This window comes from Rhopalosiphum maidis, chromosome 2 (assembly GCF_003676215.2).
Source record: "Rhopalosiphum maidis isolate BTI-1 chromosome 2, ASM367621v3, whole genome shotgun sequence".
In the NCBI taxonomy this organism is placed as follows: domain Eukaryota; kingdom Metazoa; phylum Arthropoda; class Insecta; order Hemiptera; family Aphididae; genus Rhopalosiphum; species Rhopalosiphum maidis.
Genome location: NC_040878.1, coordinates 45,196,637 through 45,202,636, shown reverse-complemented (window position 1 = coordinate 45,202,636; position 6,000 = coordinate 45,196,637). Strand labels below are relative to the sequence as shown.

Sequence of the window (6,000 nt, the reverse complement as noted above, 5' to 3'; positions counted from 1 at the left end):
ACAGTTCAGTCTTATAAAATCATATACTATAGGAGGGTTTGCTGTGTTGTGTACTTAATCGTTTGATTACAGTAAAACATCAAAGTACATTTTTTTTCACTATTTTACAGACTGAGTTATCTCAACAATAATTACAAAACAAAGTGAATGTTAATTATTATAATATACTCAAAATTCTGCTTGTAGGTAGCTACTATGTATGCAGTTTAAAAGTTCGAGACACATATTTTTTTTTAGTAATTTATTAAATAATTACTAATTCAACCATATCATAAGATATGGAACTTACACATTTTATATGATTTACAATTAATATAATATATCGAATAAATTATTTGACTTGGTCAAGAACGTTTCGCTTTTGTCTGGAACAACGCATTGCTAATACTATCATTGGCCATCATATAAAACATAATTAAACATTTGATATAATTTTCAATGGAAAATTAGATTTTACATACATTTGGATTAAAAGTTTATATGTTTACTAAGGTTAGATATAATAATAAAAAAAATAAATTTAAACATAAAATGTGTAAAATATGTTTATTTATTTGTAATTAAGAAATCTAGCTCAGGTTTGCATAGAATTGCCTTAAGTATAATTAAAGAATGATAAATAAAATATATAATTGGATTAATTTCCTCTTATAAGTATACTTACTTTATATTTAAGAACTAAATGCCACAGGTCCATGAGTTATGACTGTCGAACATATTAATTTTTCGTACCTAATCACATGTTTAAAATAAACCTTGATTATAATTTATAATATGGTAACAGAAGTGTTTAAATTTACTATTTATTATAATATTTATTTATCACAATGACTTCAACGGGCAACTATGATTTTCTAATAATAAGTGCAAAGAGTAGATTATGAAATAATGTTATAAAAGTTTATATATTGTATAGAGAATCCAAAAGCAATATTTTATGTACTTACACTTTTATTGTAATATAACTGTCAGCAGTAGGTAGTCAACGAAAAGGGCGATTTTATTTATAAATTTTAAATTATTATTTACCTGCAATAAGTGGTCATATAAATAGGTATATCAATTATAACGCGAATACGTCAAACAAATAAAAATAAATAAATGAAATAAGGGGGAAAGTAAGTAATCGCTCTTGTATATTATTAGTAGGTGTTGAGTGTAATTGAGTTAGTCACTGTAATGTACGTGTTAAATTTGAATTTAATGATGAATCATTGCATACGAAAAACGGTTCTGAGCGAAGACGGGCTGTCAGACTATACAACCAAGTATATTAAATTATAAATTTTGCTATTGTAGTAATTTATTTTGTTGTCAATAACAAGATAGGTAGAATTATATTTTTGAGGAAAACATTGTATTTATTATGATAGTATATATTTATATCAATTATAGTTGTTATTAATTTACGAGCCAATACCGCCTTACCGTTGAACGGCGTGACTATACTGGGTTCGTAATATAAAACATAGGCAACAGCTTAAAATTGTATTAATAATTTAAACGTTTTGAAAATATCATTGAATGTATTATATAAAATATGAAAATATACGTAAACGTTTAAAGTCTCCAATAATAATATTTTTAATAATTAATATTTTAAATTATAACAAAATAATTAAAATCGTTACTATAAATTATGGTAGTATATTTAAGTTATTATAATTCTTCGTATAAATTTAGAAAATGTTTGGTAAAGTAATATTGAAATTATTATTTTCTATTCAATATATTTATTATACGTTTGGTAGAAAAATAATTTAAAACTAACGGTCCATGGTTCGCAAATTAAAACAGATTAACGAATTATTCGATTACTATACCTTAACAACAATCACGAATAACTAATGAGACTTGACCACCTGTATGTACGAGTGTGTATGATGCATTTCGAAAAGTAAAAAGTGTATCTATTGTAAATCTAATCCATTTGTAGAGGTGAGAAAATAGCATATGTTTCAGACGTGTATACAGTTAGGTTATTGTATATAAATATATTATATACATAACGATTACTCAAATATTCTAACCACATCGTATTATTATAAATGTTGAATGGCTTATCGGGTGTTCGTTTATATACCGACTTTGTCTGTAAATCGGCATTGGATTGAAATCGGTCGGATCAATTATTCCGAATCGTAAGCCTAGGTATAATAATAGTTTTAATGTTCGTTGTTGAGCCGCCGCGGTAATTTATCATTTCCCGCGGAGATGCCGCTCCGAAGGCCGTAAATCCAACAGATATACACAGCTTTACGATCGATACCTCTCAATCGGATAAAATAAATATAATTGTTCGTATAAAGGCGCTCGCGAGTTTTTCCTTCCGGCACACTGTGCCGTATTAAAATAACGGTCGGGAAAATTATAATCGCTTAGCGAAATCCAAGCACCGTCGGCGTGCTCGGCTCTCGTGAAGGGCAGGAGGGGATAAGAGGAATTCGTATATAATTATGTATGTCATTACTTATTAGTAACATCTTGGCGTGAATCACTCACCGCGATGGCGGTAAATATACTTTCATTGCTTTATAACGATATATTTTATTGTTATCAATCGACTTAAATTTTACGAAAAATCACACAGAAAAAAATATCGAAAACATGAATTTTTATTTTAATAATAAATTATGAGAAATCAATACACACACACAAAAAAAAAAAATAAAAATCCAAAGAGGGTGGGTGGGATATGAGATGACACCGTCGACCCTCCGAACCTCGTGAGCACGCTGGTGATATGAACGCGTTTTCGGCGTTTTTGGGGTCGATTTGATCGATCTCCGGACGGCTTTACGATGAATAAAGTAATGTATTATTATACGCCACTATTCACTCGCCAGGTTTGATGGTCACGTGGGTTCGGCGGAGACGTATTTTCCGTTTCCTGTATGTATAGCTCGACAGTTCAATATCATTACTCACACACACACACACACACACAGGCGTATTGTAGCATTATATATTTATATATATTAAATCGATCGCGTATTATCATAACGAGGAATTTGCTGTCCAGCGAGTCTCCGCGTCTGCAATACATGCACAACATCACGATAATATTGTTGTATTACGTACAGAAACCGGTAGAAAAAAAAACAAAACCAGTTTAGTTGTTGCAATGTGTAGTATTATTACTTACTTTTAATTTTATTTTTGTCGCGGGTCGGCGGGCGTAAAGGTCGTCGACTATCCTTCGCCGGTGGCTGTCACCGGCCAAGCTCGTGGTCACTCTCCCGCCGCAGCCATCCGCGTGCAATCGACCAGCCTGCACAGCATCCATCGTCCGCGGTCACAGCTGCCGGTTCAGTCCGTCTCCAGAACCGTCCGCATCTTTACAAGACGCCGCACGGCCGCAAATCGCACGCGTACAGACTATTCCCTTTATATACCATAAAATATCGTAACATATTATATTATTTAAACGCGTCACAATAGGTAAAGCCGGTAAAGGTCTGTTACATGCCATCGTCGTTGTCACCGCGTCGCCACGTGTCCGGGGTCACGACGATAACAACAATAACAATAATATTATTACCTACAAATTCTACGGCCGACGAGATAAATAGTGTTTTCAAATAGTATTTATCACACCTGTGCGACGACGGTGTTTACTGCCTTCAGCTGAGTGCCTACCTGTAATATATAATATTAAAAATATCCGACGAACCATATATCGTCTTCTGCTGGCTAGTGGCGACTGACGAATATCAACTTGAAATGCGCTGTCCACTGATTCTTTAATAATATAATCGCTCTCCGTTAGAACGCCGCTGCCGATAAATTATTACCATCGACGTTTCATTGTTATCGATAGTGTTACGTGCATCGATATACCGTTAGTATATTTTATACTTACGCATCAATATCGTCAGACGGCAATTACGAAAAAAAAAAATCCGTCATAACATTTCCAAGGACGAATTCCTGAAACCACGGTGGTTTCGGTTTTTGATTCATCGCACCGTGAAAGGTAGGTATTTTACCTTTTCCCATATCATGTTTGCTGTTGTTATTATTATTATTATCATCATCATTATGCGTGTTTTAATGATAATATTTCGTTAGAAATATTCGCTGTTACTCTCCTCTTGTATCATATAATATAATATTAAATATTCGCAGTAGCATGCATACTACGGTACGTATACATAGGTGTATTAATTATTATTTGACAGAAAATGGTTACGTACATAATGTTTTGTTTGACGATGATAATAATAGTAATTACACGAAGAGCGCTAAAGCATTTAGGTAAAAACTTTTCGCGGATAGGTTGCACGTAAGACACGTGTAACTTTGACTCTGTAGGTAAACACCGAGTTATTACGATGCGCATAATTATATCAATTCGGTAAAAAAAAATTAAAAAAAATACTGACCGCGTGTTGGTAAGATTTTTTCGACGATATATTTTGGTTTATTATCTTTCTCCGTTAAACATTCATGGCCACCACACAAGGTATTATTCGTTATGTAATCTTTGTCGAGAACAATTACATTTTTTCAGTAATATGCTTTGTTCGTTTGTTGATTAGTAGATGAAAAATGTTCAACAAAATAGTATGTTTAAAGATTATATGATCTTAACACGAATGTGCGTGTTTCAAAAATTATATACATGTTCTATTATGCATGCTAGAGGTACGCATATTATTTTAATTGTTTTATGTTTAACAGTGATATATTTTTTTTTTGTTTTTTAAAACAAAACAGCAAAACAATTTTAGGATTTGATCGGTAAGGCTGATATTTTGGTTTTATAATAATGGTGTGAGATTTTATTTTCGTTACTTACCGTTTGATAAAATTATCCAATCATTTGTGGTTTCAAGCAACAACAGCTTACAATGATCGGCCTATACCATTTGTGTGGTAGAACACTAAACCGAGATCCGTTCGTAATCTTTTTTTTTTCTAATTCAATAAGTTCACGCTCGTGCCGACCTTGTGAACTACCTGTCTCTAGTCATTGTTTAGCAGTCCTGTATTAGACTTGTTCAACTTTATTATAAATATTAATATCTAGAATACATGAGACTACATATAATTAATTGAATTTCTACAGTTTGGTTTTTATCCATTATAATAATATACTATTAAAAGTATTTCAAGAGTATTATATGAGAAATGAGTTATAAATTATGTCACATATCCTCAATAATTTAAATACTACCCATTACTGTTATACTTAAAATTCTGTTCGATGTTTGTATCATGACTGTTACTGAAAAAATATTTTAATCGATGCAAGTATTAAATTGTCATCAGTATTACTTAATAATTTATCAAATATTATATTTATTTATTTAAGTTATAAAATGTATATATTTTTCGGTACCTATAAAGTTTTGAGTTTCCAGACGAAAAGAGTAAGAGTCAAGCTCAATATAAAAATAAAAACAATGTAAATTGAGGTTATAGAACGAAAATATTAACCTTAACATGTCATGTAAAACCTTATGACACCCAAATCTACCGTCTAAAATTCGAGGATAAAATATGTATACCATATACCTACATACTTAGTTGCTCGGATTTTTTTTAATATCGTGTCAGTTTATCTGGTTTTTTTTTTTTTTGTTGAAAAAAAGTGAATAATTTTTGTTGGTTGGTCTTTTTACCCATGCCGCTCTTTCCCTAACTTAAAGGCATTGTGTAACCCTTAAAACCCTTTAAAATGTCGGCACATAAATCTTCGCCATTTCGGTTGCTGCATTTTGCAACAGTCACGTTAGCTAACCGAATATTAAAAATTCTCTTTTCATGTGCTGTCCGATGCAGCATACGACGTTTCATCATTTAACTACAGCGAGTATACACACTACACATAATAATATTATACAAATAACAGCTATTACGATGTGTTGACATATTACTTGCCTAAGTTTTTATTTGTCTCGTTAACCACCGCTGAGTTTAAACAATTCAGTGAAAAAATATGGTATTATTTTTCTATTAATTTAAGACAAGACAGCATAATACGCGTTTATCGCG

At 31.6% G+C, this 6,000-nt stretch overlaps 1 protein-coding gene and 1 long non-coding RNA gene across 3 annotated transcripts in view; one reads left to right on the top strand and one right to left on the bottom strand.

Moving 5' to 3' along the window:
- Positions 1-607: 607 nt before the first annotated feature.
- On the bottom strand, positions 608-3,677 carry LOC113553747. Of its 2 annotated transcripts, none has more exons than XR_003405211.1 (3): positions 3,542-3,677; positions 3,146-3,385; positions 608-732 (listed from the first exon to the last, which is right to left on the bottom strand). It is a non-coding gene; the product is annotated as an uncharacterized LOC113553747 (long non-coding RNA). The 2 variants fall into 2 exon arrangements; XR_003405210.1 differs by lacking the exon at positions 608-732 and adding an exon at positions 2,695-3,035.
- LOC113553746 (ABC transporter G family member 23-like) overlaps positions 3,381-6,000 on the top strand; it is a 27,018-nt gene continuing 24,398 nt past the window's right edge. The window contains exon 1 of the mRNA XM_026957247.1: positions 3,381-3,976. The gene's annotated coding sequence lies outside the window, so the exon portion shown is untranslated. The remainder of the gene's footprint in view (positions 3,977-6,000) is intronic.